Genomic DNA, 22,125 nt, shown 5'->3' on the forward strand with positions numbered 1-22,125 from the left:
GTAGCAAGAATATAGTTTTCTCTCAAGGACTAAGGGAGAAGGAAATCCTAAAACAAATTGATGGCAGAGTGATGAAATACTGAAAGGCCCAGACGGCAGGAAATGTGGTATCTGTGGAAGGCCGGAATGCTGGCTCCCAGCAGGTCCTCCATGGACCTGTCAGCATAAACTCACTATAATTAAACCTCATGTTGAGATGTACCCCACACTCGAGCTGCAGATTGACCAGTGAGTTGTTCTTGCTTCAACAGATGTAAATTTTGTAGGAGATGATCATAGAAAGTACCACTAAAGAAGTATGGAAATAAGACAGGAAGTGGAGGGGAGTTTGTGAGGCAGATGTCACCAAGTGGTGAGCACTGGGACCAGAGTTTCAATACTGTTTGCAGCCTAGCAACTGCAAGTGATCTAACTTGAGGGGGAAGGAGTTGGGACATTTGTTCCTCCCACTGTACCCACTTTGGCAAGGGATTTACTCCTGGGGAGTTATCCTTCTGGTCCTTCACACTTTGCAAAGAAAGCTTCAGACTGGCAGGTGTACAAGCAGCAGCTGTGTACAAATGCAGCTGTGCCATGTCCTGGATGCTGAGCCCTAAAGACTGAGAATTATCTACAAGAAACTGCTCAAATTCTTATGGGTCTTGTAAGATGCATGTGAAATGTGACTTCTGGGATGGTGTCTCTTCTTCCCACTCCCTCCTGATGTAACAGAAACCATGGCTCCCTCCTCTGAGCCATGTCAGCACTCTACAAGCTTCCATGAAACCAGCAACAGTGCTTTGTTCTGTTTCGCCTGGCTGTTTTTTGTTGATCAACTGCCTGACTTTGAGTCTGGAGACCCATTCAGAGAGCCCTGTGTGTCTGAGTACTTCCCCATGTTTGGATCGACTGAGATCCTGCTCTGATCCATGGCTTAGAAAACAAATCAGGGCATGTCAGTGAAAAATCAATCTGAAAAGTAAAGCTAGATATAGAATAGAACCTGGAGGTTGTGGAGAAATCCTTTGAAAAGAATGGTCAGTAGAAGGCCTCTGATAAAATAGCATTTCAGTGTGATGGATGACCCATGAGGTAATTGTTTTAAAAAGCAGTCTTGGCAAAAAAAAAAAAAAAAAAAAAAAAAAAAAAAAAATCTTCTGTGCAAAGGCCTGAGGTGGAAACTTGCTGTGTGTGATCAGAGGGAGGAGCACAGAGTGTGTGTCGGGCTTATCACTGTATGACCTGCCTGTAAATTTCTCCTGCTTTGGCTGAGCTGCCTCGCATTCTGTGCACATCTCAACCACTACCCCTATCACAATGTGCCATTATAATGTTCAAGGTCATGAAGGGTAGGGACAGTGTCTTGGGATCATGTTAGAGTTACTGGGGTCAAACTCAGTGTCCATCCTGCTGTAGGTGCCCAATATGTTCTTCACACTGAATTCCTGCTTATCCTTCATCTAAAACTCGGAGAAAATAGCAAATAGTCCCTTCCAAGTACACACCTAGCACATTGCGCCTCTACCAGCCAATGAAGATGAACCTGCAGATCAAGGAATAGTTTTGGCTTTCTTTGGGGAAGGGCCTGTTCTTGGGTGAAACCAGGAGTCTTTGGGGAGTGCTGAAACCCTAAGACATGAAATTTCTTCTTTTGAATGTGTCAACTCAGCTCCAGACATTTTTATAGGCAGTGCTAGGAAATGATCATGCACTATGACCTCAACAGAAGAACACATCCCTTAGTCCCCTAGAAGCCACCAATGGTTCTGAGTCTTGCTTTAGAGCAGAGGCAGCAGTCGCTTGGGGTTGACTCAGATATGAGCCCGAGTGATTGCATTTTCAGGTGGTAACAGGTGTCAACACATTCCAGAAAAAGTATGTTGTGTGAGGACACCTGGGGTTGCAAGGACGATAGTGTTTTATCTACAGCACTCTCTACCCTTCCTTTAAGGAATTGTATCTTTCCTATTCCAAACATATGACTGGGGAAAGGGAAGATTTCCTGCTTTCCAGTGTCAGTGATCATATGAGGTGGATCCAATCAATACACCTACTTAATGAGTGAACAGCCTGAGGTTCAGCAAGATGAAATCTGTCCAAATTCTCTAAGCCAGAGATCAGCCCTAGTTCTCTATTGAGTCCAGGTCCAAGGAACTGCACTGAAAATGTTGGCAAACAGAGCAGCATCAGAGTAGGGAGGAGGAAGGGTGCAAATAAGCAATGGAGGCTAATGCTAAGGCCATTTAGTGTCTGGTAAGCTAAGGCCCCCAAGCTCAGGCAAGAGACAAGAAAAAGGATCTTGGCATTTCTATGAGGTGGAACCAGCTGTAATCACCTGCCCAAGAACAGGTTTTAAGGAACCCATAGGAACTTTCAACAGTTTCTTGGAAAGACACTCAAGGTCAAGGTATCAGCTTTAAAGGCCACACGGGGGACCGACTGCCATTCCACAAAGTCAGGAGTCTCTGGAGAAAGGTGGGAAAACAGGGGTCAGAGTCAGACCTGTCCCAAGTCGGCAAAAATTTGCCTTCTAGACAGAAGGCTACTGGGCACAATCTAGTGGGCCAAATTAAAGAGTGTGCATATGCCAGTTCTAGTAGGCTCCCTTTAGAAGTATTGTCAATGTGAAACCCAAGTCACCCCTGGCCCACAATTGGAATGCTTCCATCAGGCAGCCAGAGCAGCAGGGTAGAATAGGCCCACCAGTGATGACCCCGGAATCTAGCCTCAAGAACTGGAAGGCAGCATGGAACTTCTCGGGCAAAACTCTGCATTAGATAGGTTCATGTGGCTGTAAGCAACAGAAACCCAATTAGACTAGTGTGTATAGTATCCATAATGAAGGAATGCCAAGAACCACCACAGGAAGGCAAAGTCATATAGAGCCAGGGACCCAACAGCAGCCCCTCCTTCCTTTTCTTCTCTGCTCTTTGCTGTCTTTAAAGAGGTCCAGGATCTTTTCATGAAGCTGAACCCATGGTCCCTAGGAGCTCTCTCTGGATTCATATTCTCTCAACGTCATCTAGCTGAAAGAAAACTAAGCCAATCCCAGACAAGGTCCTAATATGTCCATCCCAGGTCAATCATTGATGCCAAGAGGTGAGATACTATGAGTAGCCCCATTGGGTTCAGGATGATGGATACTAACAATGGTGGCCTGCCTGGAACCTTGAGGAGCTCCAGGTGTGAGATGTAGTACATGCAATTCTCCAAAAAGAATGGGCATTTAATAAGGACATGGCCCCACAGGAACTGCTGGTGTCTGGGCAGTGACAACAGTAACTTCTTAAGCTCTAAAACATTTCACTTCCACCAATCCAACTTCCATTCTCTCTAGGGGGGAATGAAACTACTAAATGGATCCATTCAGAAATGCAAAGCGGATAGTCTCCCTTTCATGTTCATGGGAGAGAGGGAGTGGCCTTTGTTACGGAGAATAGAAACCAAAACAAGACCAATTATTACTGTTGATTGTGCTCTCATTCTGGAACTCTGTACAGTGTATCTCTAACACACATGGAAAGACACCAGTAGTGTTCTGCCTTGTAGAAAAGAGGTAATGGCCTCATACACAGGTGGTAAATAGGGAAGGCAGATGACTTGAATCTGTTCACAGCAGTGGCGCTTCTACATGTGAAAATATTTCTCCAGTACATGGAGTCTCCCCTACGATGTCCCTCTGAACTGGAAGTAAGGTAGTCACTTGGATATAAGCAATGTATTCAGCATTTTTCAGGTTTTTTTCCTCCTGCTCACCTGAAGATGTCGACATAGACAGCCATGCCCTGTCTGAAATGTAAACCCCCACCAGGACACATGGGCAGAATCCCACTGGGTGATAGACTGAGCCTTTTGGTCTAGAGGTGGCAAAACATACTGCAAATGATTGTAACAGGATGTTGACGGGGCCTTCTTGTCAGCAGGGAATTGACAACTGGTACCTGCTAACGACCCCCATGTTCTGAAGAGCGGATCTCCCCCAACAGTTGATTCAAGAGGCAGCAGAACAGTGGAAGAAAAGGAAGTAGGGTAAGTACAGCCATATCTGTGGCTTTGTGACAACCACAGGGTCCCTGACAAGACAAAGTCCCTTCTCTCCTCATGAAGGATAGAGAGAATGGGAGAGCTTTCTCCCCTTCCCAACAGTGGGAAGGAGGAGTGTGAAAAACAAAGATGAAAACTGGGGATAGAGGAGTGTTGTCATAAGACTCCATCTGCTCCCTGGCCCTTTGTGATGTTGGTAACAGGAAACACACTTTGAGAGTGATGGCAGACTATATGAGGGTCTCCTTAAGGCGGGCACCTGCAGCTCTGCCTAGAGGAGGCTTGGATAAGACTGATGATGAGTCCCTGGCAGAGGGAGTATGAAGGTTGAAGGAGAAGACAGGAATTTAGGGACTGGCCAAACCAAGAGAGGAGGTGCCCTCTTTGGAAGGAGGTTGAGGGTTTGAACTACTGGTTGGTCAACAGGACCACTCCTGAAGTCTTTAGCATTCAAATGGAATGAGGATGAGCCCTTGGTCCAAGGAAATCATGTGTGCTGTCTCACAGACAGCCACATCAGAAAGGACCTCAACTTTTACAGGAGAGTCATGTGAGTTGACCCCTGCTTGTCCACTGCCACCACTGCCTCAGTATGGACAAACTGGAGACAGAAGAGGGATAGGATGCAGAGAAAAGGAAACTTGAAGCCGTCATGCCCTTTCTCCATCATGTCTGGACAGCAGTCACGAAGGAGAAATCATGGCATTCGATAGATTAGATGAGAGTGGCTGGGTTTCATCACTAAAAGTAGCCAGAAAGTTACAGAATCTGCTTAAAGTTGTGAAAGATACCACAGAGCACAGCAGTAGAAGGAGAAAATGCCTCGTATTTGTGTTTCTACTCAGTCACATCTGGATTCTCGTCATGGGCCCACTTTCCCTAATCCTTTTGTGCCACTCAGAGCTTATTTTTCTTTGCAGTTTTATTTGGTTGTTTGAAAGGCAGAGTTACAGACAAGGAGAGGTAGAGGCCATGACCTTCCATAAAGATGTTCCATCCAGTGGCTCACTCCCCAAGTGGCTATGACAACCAGGGCTGGGCCAAGCTGAAGCCAGGAGCCAGAAGCTTCATCCCAGTCTTCCATGTGGGTGCAGGAACCCAAGGACTGGGACCATCTTTTGCTGCTTTCCCAAGCCCACTAGCAGGTAGCTAGAGTCCTGTAACTGGCACATCTCTTTGCCCTCATGCATTTCCTCCAGCAGGGTGAAGAAGGCTGGAACAAACGGAATGCTGGAGTCAGCCCTTGTGACACTAACACGCATGCCAGGTAAGCACAGTTGGACTCCTTCTAACATCTCGACATTCCTGTTTTTCTACATACTTTTAAAAGATACTTTAAATTATGCGGGACTTGGGATTTTTTAAAGCTCTTTTTTTTTTTAACAGAATCAAGTAATTATGGAACAGAACAACAAATGGGTAACTGTAATGTCTATATTTTAGTTTCCTCCTTGCTAAAAAGAACTTATCCCTACAAGTTAAGAACTGTTTGTCCCCCTCCCTCAACCCTAGCCCCCACTTGGACAAAGATCTTAAAAAGTCATGTGACAAGGGTCTACTATTTAGACAGCATGGGTTATGGAATATTTCTATCATCCCAGGAAGTTCTATCTGACAACATTGTTTTAGATACTTAAAAGTACACATGGACTGAACCAAAAGCATGTTAATGATCAGAACAAGGCAAATACAGACCCAGGAAGGACCAAATGCCACAGGGGCTTCAGATTGTCTCAGCTCAAGCTGTTGTAGTCATTTGGGGAGTGAACTAGTGGATGGAAGATCTCTGTCTCTGCTTCTCTCTGTAAATCTGCCTTTCCAATAAAAATAAATACATCTTTAAAAAAAGAAGAAGAAGAAAGCAAAAGAAAGGAAGAAACACAAAACCCAGGGAAGCTGTCAGGAAGAAATACACAACCCACGGAGGCTGTCAGATACCAAACAAAGGAATAAACAAAGAACTCTAGTTTTCATGGTGCAGAGCTCAGAGCTCTACTAAAGCAGAAGTCTTGGTGTGAGGCAAACAGCAGGTGCCATTACCTAGCTTGGTGCAGGGGTCAGAGAAGGGCTGTAATGAAGCAAGCAGAGACCCTGAGCAAAGATAGTGGGTGGCCAGGCAATGAGAGCGGGGGCAGGAGGAAAGGCCCTGGCCCCGTGGAGTCAGAGAGTCACAGTTTTCAGGGCCCCTGAGGTTGTGCCAGAACCCCCCAACAGTGCCTTTATAGGTGCAGTTTCCCTCCCCAGCCCTCGGCTGGTGTTACAAATTGAGCACGACTCAGCTCCCAAACTTGCACAGGTGTTAAAGTCTTAAGTTGATGGTTAATTGATAAAGGGTAGAGGTTTGATCTACTCCTGGCCTCTGAGAGGTAGTCTTGTGGGAGGTCTTTAGGTCACTGGGGAGTGGCCAGCAGATGATACTTCTCATAAAAGGCTTAGTTATTTAAGTTGAGTATAACCTAGCCTCTCCTGATTCACCAGGTTGGTCATTCTTGTGCACCTGCTCCACTGCCCACCAGCCTGCCGGCCTCCTTCCTCGCCCCTCCCTCACCTGACATCAGATTAACAGGATCTCCTGACCCCCAGCTGTGAGTCTTCAAACCATAAACCTTATTCTGTTTTTTCTTTTTTCCTTTCCGAAAAAAAAATTCCTGTCAGGTATTTTAGATAGAAGAATGAAACGCTGGCTAGCACAGCTTGTGTTCAATGATACCTCACCATTGTGATTTCAAGGTTAACGGCTACCCTCCACAGCAACCACCAGCTCCGGGAGAGCACATGGGCTCTGCACTGGGTCAGCTCTGTGGCCTCTCCCTCTAAGCCTGGATCGCTGGGTCCCAAAACATGTCTGACAGCAATCTTGTTGATGAGTTAGTCGAATGGACATGGTCAACAGGTGTGAGAAATCTTGTAATTAGCGAAAAACAGAGACGTAATAACAGCCACCTGCCCTGCTCCTGGGAAAGAGCCTTGAACATGTTCCCTGCTGCAAAGGGTTTATTATAAAAGTCAGCTATGCTTTCCAAGAGCCGTAAGCTTTCCTTCTAATGCTGTGATGGCCAACTCCCAATAGGGACGAGAGAAGGAAAGTGACTTGGCCACATTCACGCCACCAGAACCTTTGGCTGGAATTCAATGCTAAGACCCAGCTACTGTCCCTTGATTAAAAAGGTTCTCAATAAAGGGCCAGCTTTCTTCCATGTCAGCTGTCACAGGCTCCTCTCGGCAAACCGAAAATATCCTACCACTGGTTCAGGTTTTCTTCCATACCAAGTGGGCATGTTTATGGCAGCTTTGAAAATAAAACCAACCCAGTGTACTTGAAAAGTTCAACAGAGACAACTTCAGCACCTTTACTTATACAGTGAACGTATAAAATAACACCATGAAAACAAAAACATCTTGACTAAATCCAGATATTGACGTGTGAGGGAGAATTTGAGCCTGAGGTCCCAGTGAAAACAGCAACAATGCGCTAGGAATTTCTTCATGCACATGGAAGAGGCTCCCGCATGGAGAAGGGAGCAGGGAGGAAATGCAGGCCAAATCTTAACACCACGGACTGGCTGGAGCCAGAATCATAACATACCACAAGCTTGGGTTCTTCAAGAGTTAGAGGAAAACTTAGGTAAGAAAAGTCTGTTTCTGGTGCCAAAACATTTGAAATCCACACATCTTTTAAAAATAATATGCATTCCATGACCTTTTTGAAGAGGCCTTGTAGCAATGGATTTTGCATCTGTTTTTCACCCCAAGATACGCATATTATTTAACTCCATTTTCCCCAGTGTTTTCGAGACATTTTGTGTGTAGAGATACAAAATGCGAGGGCAAGTGAACAAATATAGGAAGATAAACAAATTTCTGTATTGTGAGGGTTTTGAATTGCTTGGGACTCGGTAAAAGCATTCATTGTTAATCAATTGCTATGAATTTCATTTTGTAACTGCCGACGTCTCCCCTAAATGAACATGGAAAAGCTAATACCAAAGATAAAATGGGAAGGGGGAAAAAGGAAGTTAGCCAACAGATATTAGCAAGGACAAGAAGATGGCAATACACACCCCAGACTGGTAGATCTGAAAGAAACTTGTGAAGAAAATAAGCTTTGTTCCTTACATTCAGAGCTTCTAATGCTGCAGTCATAACCCATTTGAAATTTGTCCCTGTTTGCCCCCAAGAACTGAGCACTAGAATTTTTGTTTGCTTCTTTTAAAGATTGATTTTATTCATTTTAAAGGCAGAGTGAGAGAGGGAAAGACAGAAACACCTTTCATCTGTTGGGAAATGACCAGGCCAACCCCAGGAGCTTGGAATTCCATCCAGGCCTCCCATGTAGATACAGGGACCCAAGCACTTGGACCCTCTGCTGCTACTTTCCTAGGTGCTTTGGCAAGGAGCTGGGTCAGATGTGAAGCAGCTGGGACTCGAACCAGCACTCACATGGGAAGCTGATGTTATAGGCAGTGATCCAACCCACTGCACCACAGTGCTGATCACAAGCACTAGGCTTTGAAATTTGGCTCACCCTATGGATAGGACCGGGGGGCTGTCACGTTGCTAGGATCGGTGTTGGAATCCAGTGTTCACATCTTCCTCACTGTCCTTCTGAGACAAAGCCGTTTCTAACCAGTTCTAACTAGTTCCTTGACACCAGAAGTTCTCACCAGCAGTGATTTTGCTCACAAAAGGTGGTGATGTCTAGAGACATTTTGTGCTGTCACAATTGTAGAGGAGGAGAAGGTGACTGCCCAGTAGATGTCACTTTTGCTGCTGCATATCCTACAACACATAGGACAGTCCCAAATGCCAATAGATTATCTGGCCCCAAATATGAATAGTGCCAAGGATGAGAAGTTCTGCCTTTAGGGCACAAACAATCACAACTCCGAACAGGAGTCTTGGGTCAAAGCCAAAAGGAAGAGATGTGGCCACTTGAACATACCTGTCCTGAACTCTACACCAGCAGGAAAACTTCAAACCTCATTTCCTTGAGCTAAACTCAAATGCATCATCCACACCAAGCTCTTCTCAGAGCTTGGAGACTATTCTAGAACACAGAAAAAGCTCTAGTTTCTCTAAGCTAACATGCTAGAAAGCAGGTAAATGCTTTTACTAACACCAAATCCCAGACAGACAATATCGTGGGACTAGAGGAACACAGTGAGTAAAGGTTGGGCTGACACATCCACAAAGCTCTAACTTGTACCAGTAAACCGCTTCCCCAACAGCAGAGGACACCCCTCCACCCAACCTCACCTTACCCGTGCCTGGCCGCCATGATCATCCTCCCGTGTACTTCTGCCAGGCACAGCCATCACCTCACCATCTCCCTGGCCAACCTGCTTCCTCCTCCTGTCTCTTGCTGACAACCCAGGCTCCACAGAGACTCAGCACCCAGGGAAGTGATGCTCCCAGGAGGCCTGCTGCTCCCTGGCAGGCAGCCCCAGGGAATCCCAAGCAGCAGAAAATCCTCTTGGGGCCTCATCACCACTGCTCCCTAGGAGAAGGGGGTTGAACAGTCATCAGCCAAGCCAGGGGAGAGCAGAGTAGGGCTAAGAACACCCTTCTTCCCAGCCTCTGACCACACATGAGTTGGCCCCATGTTTCTCCTCATCTAGTTCTCCAAAAGCATCAGTTTCCAGAGGTGCAATCCCCCAGGGAACCCGATGCATCGCACCTGCTCGCTCAGGCAGGGTTTGATTTGTCTGTCAAATGAGTCAATATGGAAGCTATTGCTGTGTTTATGGCAAGTTTTCTCTCACCGGGTTCTCCTCTGTAGCAGATCCTAATCCGTGCAGACCCTGTCCTGCATTCAGCCCTTCACCAACTCCAGCCAGTTTTACCCCCTTGATGTCACTTGTTTTAAAAGGTTCATTTTTTTTTTTTGAAAGGTAGAACTGCAGAGAGAGAAGAGAGGAAGAGAGATATCTTCCATTTGGTGATTCACTCCCCACATGCCTGTCATGGCAGGTGCTATGCCAGGTCTTCCACGTGGGTGTGGAAGCCCAAGCACTTGGGCCATCTGTGCTGCTTTCAGAGACACATTAGCAGGGAGCTGGATTGAAGTGCAGCAGCTGGGCCTCAACGCTGTATTCATATAGGATGTTGATACTACAGGAAGTGGCTTTACCCACGACACAGAATGCTGGCTGCAGCCTTGATCTCACTTGCATGTCTTGCCTTGTTCCCCCATTCTCCATCCCTACTGCTCTGTGTTGGTGTAAGTTGATGTCTCTCTCCTGAATAATTAGGGAAGCCCCGTGAATCTCCCTTAATATTGTAGCTTGAATAAGACTTGGAACCCAAAGTCATCCGGTTTGGTCCCCAAAGTCTTACATGAATCTGGGAGGGTTGAAACTCAATCCAGTTGTGCATCTTTGTTTCCAAGAGAGAAGAGAGCTAGGGATGCATTGCTGTTTGCACATGTCATTCAGGGTGTTAACAATATCTGGCCTCTGAAAGAAAGGCCTGTCATTCTGGGGCTCAGAAAATGGCATCTTAAAGGTGGCAGGTGGGTGCTTGGTGTATTGGTGGACACTGCATGTAATGATTTTGGCTTCCCGATTTGGAGTGCCTGCATACCAGTTACAACTCCTGTAACTCCCTACTTCCAACCCAGCTCTCTGCTAATGCTCACCCTAGGATGCAACGATGATGGCTCCAGCACTTGGGCCCTTGGCCACCCACGAGGGAAACCTGGATTGAGCTTCAGACTGGCCCAGCCTTGGCTGTCGTGGGTATTTAGTGAAAGAATCAGCAGATGAAAACTCTGTGTGTGTGTGTGTGTGTGTGTGTGTGTGTGTGTGTGTGTGTGTGTGATTTCAAATAGATTGAAAATAAATGAAAGTTTTTAATTTAAAGTATAAGCAGTGCCTGGGTGATGCTAACCACTCCCCAGTCTGTAGTGAAGCTTTAGAAGAATTGAACTTGGGAGGAGATAAACTACTCTTTCCTGGCCCTAAGCCCTGCAGGTCCCTAAGGCCCTGGTAGAATCTGCCCTTTAGAGGTGATCTGGGCCCTGCACTTGATCACCCAAGCTTACCTCTGAGATCAACATATACTCCCCAAACATCATCCAGAGTCTCTTGCCAAACAGCTCAGCTGGGGTTGGGCTGGGGATGTCCATGGCAGCCCCTTGGCCCAACTCTACCCTCTAAATCCCAGCCTCTTGTTTGAAATAATTGTATTCCAGGCAAAGGTACCATGTGGATGAAACAGTTGTTTTTTAAATGCTTGACTTCATGCCCCTCCCAAAGGCACTCTTTTGTTCTGTTTAATTTTTACATCAGATTGGCAATAGCAAACTCTAGGGCGGATTCATCAAAGGAAGCTGATAATTACTGACACTGTACGTTTTATTGTGTTCATGATTTTTGTTAACACCTAATTCTAGGAAAAACAGTCCTTATGAATGGTCTGGGAGCTGGCATAAATATTATCAGCCATAACAAGATGCTTTGGCATAGAGATAGGTATATTACCCACCTGCTGCAGGGCAGTGTGTGGGACTTGGTTTGCAACTTCCAGAAGGCATCTTCCCACCCCCTCCAGGTACATATAACATAAAGGCTGGGCTATCCTATGCAGCAGTGTATCCATCTTGTCCTGGCTGGGATTCCTGGTGAGTGGAAAATAGTCAATATTCAAAGTAGTAGAGTAAGAGAGTAGGCCTTGGTCAGCACCATGAAGATGCCCTAAGGCATGGCTGTCCCAAGGATTGGTTGGGGTGACACCCTGGGGTGACAGTTGCCAGTGTGGCTGAAAATGTGCGTGCTTGGCAGGGGATGGGGGCTCGTTCATTCCATATTTAGGAAGGATCATATGCGTAGTCTTCAGTAAAGTTCATCTATCCTTGGCTGTAAGGAAAGGAAAGTGGTGACTTTGGGAGGCCTCCTATCTCTTCCTATCTTTGGGAACATTTTCCTGGCTTATGGTTTTTCCCCAGGTTAGAAGCTGGAATCCCTCCTTCCCTAATCATTCTTGCTGCCAAGGCACAGGCAAATTGGGATCCACCCATCTGACAGTCTTCACATATGAATCTAGAATAGTCCCATGAAGTTTTGTATTAGATCAGGTAGCCAGGGACTCTGTCCTACTAGCTCAGCCGCAGATTGCTCCATGCAGCTGGCAGAAACCAGTGAGCACATACATCTGTCCCCAGGGGTAGATTTCGCAAAGAGGTTCTATGGCAGAATGTGACCAAGGATGTGGGCCCGTGAGAGATCCTGGGAATTATCAAACAATCTGCTTAACTTGCCCCAAACAGTATCTGCAACCAGGAATCCAGAGGAAACTACACAAGGGGATCCTAGGCAGGCTCCATTGGAGGGTAACTTCTGCTGGATTCCACGGGGAGCTCTCAAGCGGGACTCAGGCCTTAAGGTAGCCCACATCCGTTTCACACTCCCCAGTGACTGCACATGGAAATTTCCAAGTATTACTGGTTGTTCCTCTGTGCCTCTGGGCACAGTGGGTTCCAGGAGGCTGGGCAGAATTCTGTCGAAAACAATTTAGGTTCTGTGTCTTGGAGGGGGCCACAGAATGGTGCAAGGCAACCTAAGATGTGGGCAGAACACACACACATACGCCCAGGATTCGGTCAGACCCTACCTGCAGTAGCCCCCCAAAAGGTAAATGCTGAAGTGGGGGACCCCAAGGTTCCACTCGGGGTGCTTGTACAGGATCCCTCCAGCCAGAGAGTCAGTCAGGAAGCTCCACGCGCTGGGCAGGTATATGTATTTCTGAGCTTTCATTTTCGTAACATTAAAAAATTAATAGTAGACAATCCGGAGTGATCTAATACAAAACTCAGACTCCTGATTTCCATGGGACCAACCTTCATGGTAATATGTGTAAGAACTTTCTGAACTTGAGTGTATCACAAGGTTGAACTCTGACTCTCTCCATGTGCTTTGACACCTCTGCTTGGTCGCAGGTGAGTCCACATGCTGCTGGGAGATGCATATCATGACATTCACTAAAGATGGCCTCCTGGAAGAATGGAATTAGTTGTTTACAATAAAACATGTGAATCAGTTACAATAGCTTTATTGAGGTATACTTCACATACCATGTAATTTTCCCATTTAGAGTGTGCAGTTCAGTGGTTTTTAGTATATTCACAAAGTTGTGCAACCATCACAACAATCAATTTGAGAATATTCCTTTCACTCTGAAAAGAAACTTCAGTGCCCATTAACAGCCATTAACAGGGGCGTGGGACTGCTCGCATCCCTAGCCCGGAGTGAAAAATAGATAGGGCACATGGCGGGAGAAGAGGAGGGACAAGCATTGGCACTACTCTGGCTCCTCCATTCAGAAACATCCAGAAAGACTTACGGGAAAGAATAGTTCCAGAATATCCTTCCTCCACTTCCCACATTTTCCTACATTCGCTTAGGAAAGACACAATTTTGTGTTTCTTTTTTTTTTTTTTAAGATTTATTTTATTTTTATTGGAAAGGCGGATACACAGAGGAGAGACAGAGAGGAAGATCCCCCGTCCGACGATTCACTCCCCAAGTGAGCACAACGGTCGATGCTATGCCAGTCCGAAGCCAGGAGCAAGGCGAGGACTTAACCACTTGCGTCACTGCGCCGGGCCCCCAGCACATCTTTAAAAAAATGTTATTAACCTTTACATTCCCCAGATGGACAAGGACAGCGTGAGCTGTGACATGGCATGAAGTTAGTTGCCACCGCGCAGGGACCTCAATTTTGTGTTTCTAATGGCCAGACTTGGTGACTGACAAATTAGCAGAAAGAAAGGAGAAGGCTATATAAACTCAAGGGAGCTGAGCTAATGAATCCAATCCCGGGGCGTGTGGGACTGCTCGCATCCCAGACCGTCCAAGAGCCTCAGCCACTTCCGGAGTGCAAGGCAGGGGCGTGGCCCGATTTCCTTCCGGTCAGGTCCCTCTCTACAAAAGGCCCACATCCCACGCCAGCCCCGACCCCTGAATTTAGGCTTGAGGTTAAACAGGGCATTCCTTACCCTGGAGGCTAGCAGGGTGGAGTTCAAAGTCCCCACAAAAGCCTCCCCAGCAGTGAGACAGGAAACAGGCATGGAAGCACCGAGCTTGTTGGAAGATTGCTTCATAGTATGTTGACAATATCATTACAGAAATTGATATTGGATCAAACTTTTGCTATTTTTTTTTTTATTATTCCAAGTGAGGCCAGGACTCTAGAAAAAGTCATCAATTAGACTCCAGGTTATTCAGTCCATGAGGCATAGTCAGCAGTGTTTAACTTCGCTGCTTGGAAATCTCAGGCTGGGGTGTGATGCCATGTGACCGAGTTGGGCGCATTAAGTAAACATTCGCCTGAAGACCTTTTCCGCTGGAATCTAAGAATAAGGCAGTGAAAAGAATACATTTTCTGAACATTGCACCAGCCCCATTAGGAGAGCTCTGTGATCACATTATTATGTGCTTTGTCTTCAAACAGAGACTCCCCTGTCTTTTTCACCCATAAGCAGAAAAAGTCCTCGGCATGCTCATTATCAGGCTCCAGGAGCCGGTTCCCTCTGATGTGTCTCCCTCCCTCACTTTGGAGCTCCACTTCCTTGAGATCTGTCATTGTCACCTTTATTATAATGGAGTCTTACAATCCCAAGGCTCACCACGCTCAGGGGAGGAGTATTCTGATGAGGAAGGAGGGGGTGCCCGAGAGATGTCTGTGATGGAAGTTTCTGCAGAAGCCACACTGAAAACTTGCAGAGAGAATGGAGGATTGGGAGAGACATGGGCCATTGGCCCTCCCCATTTTCCTTCTCTAGGCTCACATAAGAAAAAATGGGGTGAATTTTGAAAGTGTTTATGAGAATAGATTTTACAGGTCATCTGGGTGCAACAGGTAAGGTTGTTCTCCTAGATAAAGCAAGCCTAGTGGTACACACACAGTGCTCTCTTTGTAACGTATGTTGACAAGAGGAACCCACAGCACCCAGAAGAGCCAGGCGACTTTCCGAGAAGCCCATGCTCAGTAAGACCTTGGACTCAGTGGCAAGACTGGTAGAATGGATTGGGCTTCTTTCATTCTAAGAGAATGCAAGGCTCTTGTAACTGCTACTCAATTAAAAGCCAAATTACCAAGTGTATTTTACTCACGTCCGTGGGTAGAGTTGGCCCAGGGCTATCAAAGAGGTACCAAAAGCACAAAAGTAATGTTTTTTGTTTGCTTGTTTGTTTGTTTGTTGAGAAACAGGGAGAGAGAAGGAGAGGGAAAGAGGGAGACAGGAGCCTGTCACTTCCCAAGTATCTCTGATGTCTGGCTGGGTCAAGGCTGAACCAGGGAACCAGAGGCCCATCCAGTTCTTCTGTGCGGGCGTTGGGAATGTGACTGCTTGAGCCATCAGCACTGCCTCCTGGGATCTGCATTGTTAAGCTAGAGTCAGGAGCCAGAGCAGAGGTCAAACCCAGGAGTTTTGACACAGGCATCCCTAATCCGTTTCAACTGCTAGCCTTAATATCTACCCTAAGAAAGGCAGTACTTTTTTTAAGCATTTATTTATTTTCATTGGAAAGATAGATGTACAGAGAGAAGGAGATACAGAGATAAAGATCTTCCATCCACTGGTTCACTCCCCAAGTGGCTGCAATGGCTAGAGGTGAGAAAGGCAGTATTTTTTGGAAGCACTGCTGAGAGATGGCCAAACCAAAAACAACAACAAAAAAAAATTAGCAGATGTCTAATACTTGCAGTTAGTATGCCTTTGCCAAAATAACTGAATTTAATCACATTCTTGTGCAGCTATGATTTGTGTGGCAGTTTATGACATTCTAGAGATGGGTACAACTCATGCCTACGTACTTACCCATCTCCCTATCTATTTTTGGTATTTTTCTCCCTAAGAGTGAACAACTATCAAGACAAAAATAGATTGAAAATGTACACAGCAGGGTGATGGGTTTCAGAAGTCAGTTTTTGAAGAAATTATTAGGGCCTTCTCAATATTTTTCTTCAGTGGGGATGGTATTGTGGTGCAGCAAGTTAAGCTGCTGCTTGCAACATTGGCATCCCATACTGAAGTGCTGCTTGGAGTCCCAACTGTTCTGCTTCAAATCCAGCCCCTTGCTGGATTGTGCAGATGAAAACAGTAGAAGAAGGCTTGACTGTTTGGGTGGGAGACCAGGGTGAAGTTCCAGGCTTCTGCCTTTGGACTGGTCCAGACCTGGCTGTTAGAGCCATTTGGGAAATGGATCACCAGACAGAAAAATCTCTCTTTCCCTCACTCTCCATCTCTCTCTCCTGTACTTACATTTTAAATAGATCTTCAAAAGTATTTTTCATTAGCTTTTGAGCCTACATCTATAAGCACACTGTAATTTCAAGAGAGATTGGGCTGAACCTCATATGAAAATGGCTCACGAAAATGCTCTACCATTTTCACTGGTACTGAAGGAAAAAAATCAAGAGTTATAGGAAAGGAAGAGCATGGGCTGTTCCAGATAGGGAGACATCACATCCAGAAACTCCTCTGTTAATAAGGGCAGTAAAGGCCAACCTAAGAGGAAAGCCACGAGACTCGTACTCATTTGCAAGAGGAAATAGATTTTGAGCACTGAAATATAACATCTTGCTCAAAGTAATCCAAGGGCAATTTCCATAGTGGTGGGTGATTCTGGAGAGAGCAAAATCAGTTAATATTTGATGAACCTCCTCCAGGATAAATTCCAAATAGATTAAAGATATAAATGTAAAAATGAGAAATGTTGTTGGAAAACATGGAATCCTCCCTCTGTAACCTGGAATAGAGGAAAGAACTTTAATTATGACTCAGAATGCAGAGAACACACCTTTTGATTAATTTGCCTAAATTAGATCTACTGATTGGCAGAAAAACAGAGAAGGCTGAAGGGAGGGAGAAAGAGGAGAAGGAGGAGGCAGGGAAAGAAGAGGCAAAGTATTAAACATACACAGACAGCAAACTGGAAAAATATATCAGAAACTCAAAATATTTCTAGTAAGGAGATTTCATAAAAATTGAAGAGACTATTAGATAAGAGGTATGACCATCGAGTCATCACCATCTAAAGAAAACCATTATAAAGCTACATTCAGCATTGTTGAAAAGAGACAACATACACTCAAGCTGTATAGAGAGATCACTTGTGGAACTCCCAGCCTCTCCTGGCATACTACTAGACTGGGTTTTTCCAACTGATCTTGTGGAAGCAGTGTGAGAGGGCCTCTCAGGGGACACCAGCATGGTCTCATCCAACCAGTTATTCTCAATAGTACCTGCAGCTCATGTGGGGGAACAGTGGGAGGTGGTGCAGGACATACTTCAGATTTCTCTACACCTCTCTGTCCATCACTGCTTGATGACTGATGTGTGGAATTAACTTATGAGTATTTCTGTTTGTTCCACTCCCAAACTCACACACGGGCCAAGCCTCTTTCCTGAAGCCAGAAAGAAAGACACAAGGCAAAGAGAGTTGTAGCTGCAGCAGAGAGAGAATGTTCTAGAGGATGTGGGCTGGGCTCAGCCTTCTGCTTCACACACCCTCCGCGGAGGACACTGCCAGAGAACAGACATTCTCATATATTTGCTGTGAGCCCATAAATGGCTGCAACACCTGTGGCACCTAGGAATGCCCACTGGGTACATGCTCAAGCCCTTTACAGGAAGCGGTATCGTGTCTGCTTATAACCTATGCACATCCTCCAATATACTGCAAAACATTACTAGAATGCCTACAGTACCTAATACAGTGGTTGCCACTCGGAACGGCAACGGCCCACACTGAAGAGTCCCTGCTCTGTTCGTGAGGCCAGCTTCCCGCTGATGTACACCCTGGTGGCTCAAGAAGTTAAATCTCTGCCACCCCCATGGGAGACCCTGGTGGAGTTCCTAGTGTCTGGTTTCACTGGGGGCGTGAATCTGCAAACAGGAGTCCCGTCTATCTAATGGACAATGTAAATGCCTTATGAACAGTTCTTGTGCTGCTCAGTTTAGGGAATAATGATGGTTAAAAAAAAGTCTCTATGTGTTCAAAACACATAGTTTTAGTTTTTCTCTTGGAATATTTCTAAGAAGTAGTCAATCAGTTCCACAAAAATGGAATCCACAGATATAGAGGACATACACACACACACACACACCTGTCCAGATGTGAATGCATTATTTAGTGTAAAATTAAGTGTATAAGTACCAATGGACACCTCTGGATTTATTGGGCACTTTTTCATTCTAAGTTACCCATTTCTGGTTTTCCAGTGTTTTACAAGGTTTTACAAGGTTTTACAAGGTGCATGTTGTAATCTGAAAAAGACAGTGGCAGTAGAATGCCCAGGTACAAGCTAGGGAGAAAGACAACAGCAGAAAATAATCAAAATGCAGAGCTTTCCAAACCAAGTGTTGAGCTGCAAGGAAGTCGTGATGATGAGTCTGGCTAACTACAGCAGAGAAGACATGCACAGGAGGGATGTTGGATGGGTCGGGAATCCCCAGCGAGGTAGAAACAATAGGCTTGAAACACTGGCAGAATCCTGAGGAGGCCAGTGGTGAGGACCTTGGTGAGGGCCCTGCACCCATGGCTCCAGCTCCTTCTGCCATCTCTAGGGAAGCAGGATGGCAGACAAGTTGCAACTGAGATACTAAGAGATGGCTGACCTCAGCTGTCAGAGTGAGAAGTGAGGCAAGTCACTGGGCATCAAAGGGATTGGAGATGAAGACTAGTATGTGACGCAGAGGGGAGATCCTTGCAGAGAACTTTCGGAGGACTTTTCTGGAATCCCTCCCTGCCCCAGGGGGGAGCAGCAAGAGAGTCTTGGGGCAGGAGCTGCCAATGCATTTCCCATAATACCCCAACAAAGCCACTGGTGGGCCCCAGTAAGAGCTAGAGTACAACAGTAACCAGCAAGCCAAGACATGTTGCCTTCTTCTTAATGTCCTCATGGCCACAACTCTAAGGGGCTGGAAAATAGCAGCCAGTGGGCAGGGTGTGATGGCGAGAGGAATTTGACTCAACCCCTTTGCAGCTGGAGCTGAAGAGGAAGGAGAATTTTTGCCTTCACTGAAGACTGGGATATGGATTAATACACAGAAACTGTGTTTTTTGAATTTCATAGCACAGGACTTTGTTACAAAGATGAGGGAAGGTGTGAGCATTCAGGACCACCCTCTGGAGAAGGCTTAAGGGAATGGCTGATTAGGGTCACAGAACTAAAACTGCTTCCAAGATTGCCCATCAAGATTCCAGAAAAGCGGCAGTTCTATACAGGGAGGACCTTACTGCAGTCACTGAACTAATTCATTCTGCTTGGGCTTCTCAGCATCCTCTGCCCCAGTCCAAGCCCAAGACAGAAGCAACTGATTGGCTGATCTGAGGCCTCACATCCATGTCTCAGGTGCCTCAGACCCCATAGTGTCCAGGGGTCACATTACACAAGGTGAAAGAACAAAAAACTGGACACTGGGACACTGTAGTGGGGCACCCTGATTCCCTTCTGATGGGGACTGTACCCTGTTAAAGACTGGGGGCCTAACGGAAGAGGAGAGAGGAGCCCAAGAACTATAACACAAGTTTTGCTCGCCATGATGTGGAGTCTCATGACAACCACAACTACAATGTGGTAGCTTACAGAGAGCTCTATTATGACCATTACATTGGCTCCTGACAACAACGCACTGGCAACAATCCAACAGTCAGGCGGTGCCTGGCATGGAGTATAGGTGCTTTGGCCCAAGGTTTTATGTTAACAGTCTGAAGAGGGTGGAAGTGCAAACCAAGAATTGTGTTTCATGGTGAGGCCTTTGGAAAGCAGTCCAATCAGATTAGATCTTTAAGGGGCAATACAATGTGATTGAACCCTACTGGCTCTCTAGGGAGTGAGACAGGGACCAGACAGACACAGGAGTCATGCCCAGGCTCACCCTGAGATGATTCACCCAGCAAAGGGTTCTTCCTTAAAGCAGCCTGGATGGTGTGTTTCATTCCAGCCATGATACACTAATACAGTAAAGTTGTGGAATAGTCGGGTGAGTAGAGGAAGGAGTGGCTGAGGGAGAATGAGATGTGCTAGTGCAGTCAGTGAGGGGAAAGCAGCAGAAGGCCCAACTACCCGGACCCCTGCCACCCACATGGGAGACCTGGCTCGGTCACATGCTCCTGACTTTAGCCTGGCCCAGTCTCAGCTATTGCAGTCTTACGAAACTGAAGATTGGAGATTTCTTTTTGTTACCGTCTCTCCCTCTTTCTCTGTAACTCTACCTTTCAAACAAATAAATAAATCTTAAAAAAAAAAAAAAAAGCCCTCCTTATCCTGTTTGTTAAGACTTAAAAACACAGGATTCACCCATCCATCCAAACATGAATTAATTAGAGAAAATGGTGAAGCCGGAGTCTTCATAAGGCATGCACACACTAGATAAATTTACCAGAGACACGAAGGGTCGTTTTATCAAAAGGGTTTATTTAAAGTCAGCAGACATTATCAAGGTGCAATTCCTAAAAGGGTTTTGCGATAATCAGCAACTATAATAAATAAAGCGCTGAGTTTCATTTTAAAGAACAGAACACACAAATCCACAATGAAAAACTGCTTTAAAATGGATTATGGAAAAGAGTTTAGACTTTCAAAAGTTGGCCTGAACAGAGAGAGAAAGCAAGAAGGCACAATGAGAAGCCAGTGTAAAAAGGAAATAAATAAATCTTCCAGCCCCTATATTTCCCTTTTTTTCCTAATAAAAAGGAAATCAATTTCACTGATATTTAATATAAGGTATTCACAACAGTTCATATGTGTAATTGAAATCAATATAAATCTGGGCGTGTGCATATAAAATTGCTGGAGTAAAATTTCTCAGTAAAAAAATGTTTAGAAATTGCTGTTTCAATAAAGTGGAGGATAAGCCTGCAGTATTATGCAATTTTTGCCAATTGCAAAAAGGCATCACTTTAGTTCTGGCCATTAGCTTTTCCTATATAAGAAACTACTCAAAACGATTTGGGTCACAGCAGCCATCGTTTTGTCATTCTTGCTGGAAACCTGCACCATGTCACTGATGCTGACAATGTGAGAAGGGTTCTGGAAACAGACGTATGCGCGTCCGGGGCCAAGGACCTGGGATGGGTTTACTACAGAAAGGGGACACGGGGCGGAAGGCGGGTCGGGGGCGTTGGACACCTACGCTCTCCATTTCCCACAACGTGATTCCTAACGCCATTTAGAGTGCTAGGAGAAATATTCCAAACGGACGACCCCCGGAAGGAACAGAAATGAAAGCACTTTTTTCTTTTCCGTAATTATACAACTATACGACGCGAGTGGAACGACACAGCCGGCTGACGTGAAAATGGCTGGAAAATCCCAGTGGAGGTGTGTACATTCCATACTTGTCAACTTTTCTCATTTCCATCAAAGAATTGGCTATTTCTTTATTCTGTCTCTCTTATTTTAAAGAAAACCACTAAGTCTTTGTCTCTTTCCCTCCCCCTCCCCCCCTCAAATCCTGTAACTGTAAATTCAAACCATGAGCCGAGTTGAAAATAGATGATGCAGGGAAAGCTTTTGTATAGACAAAAAAAAAAAAAAAAAGATGGAGTGACATCCAAGTCTGTGTCCACCTGAGGAATGGGGTGATGAAAGTGAGAAGACGAGGCGTTAGCGCACAGCTTGTCCACCTGGAAACGATATAAGAAATAAAACATCTTAGAAAATCCACGCACAAAAGAAAAATCCATTCCGTATCCCTTCTGGGTGGAGCTGAAATAGTGTTCCATTTAAATCATTTTATATCTTAGAACTAAAATTGCTGCAATGTTATATCCAAATGCAGTAAAAAAAAAAAAAAATCTGGGCATTGTGTAACAAATATACTGTATTGCAAACCTTAGAATTAAATTATAGGTCACCTACAAGATTAAATTCTAATAGCCAGTAACCTTGAGAATTTGACCAAAATAAAATCCATTTGCTTCTCAAGAAACAAAAAAAAATTTTTTTTTGAGCCTGCAATGCAAATATGTCATTTCTTTCAATAACATTAGTAGAAGAAAAATCAGAAATGATCACCCTTTAGAGGGTTTTTTTTGACAAGTAGTTGTTTTTTTTTTTTTTTTTTGGATAATCAATCTCTATATTCTCTACTCT

The sequence above is a fragment of the Ochotona curzoniae genome, unplaced genomic scaffold (genome assembly GCF_017591425.1).
Source record: "Ochotona curzoniae isolate NIBS_2020 unplaced genomic scaffold, NIBS_Ocur_1.0 contig_908, whole genome shotgun sequence".
NCBI classification, from domain to species: domain Eukaryota; kingdom Metazoa; phylum Chordata; class Mammalia; order Lagomorpha; family Ochotonidae; genus Ochotona; species Ochotona curzoniae.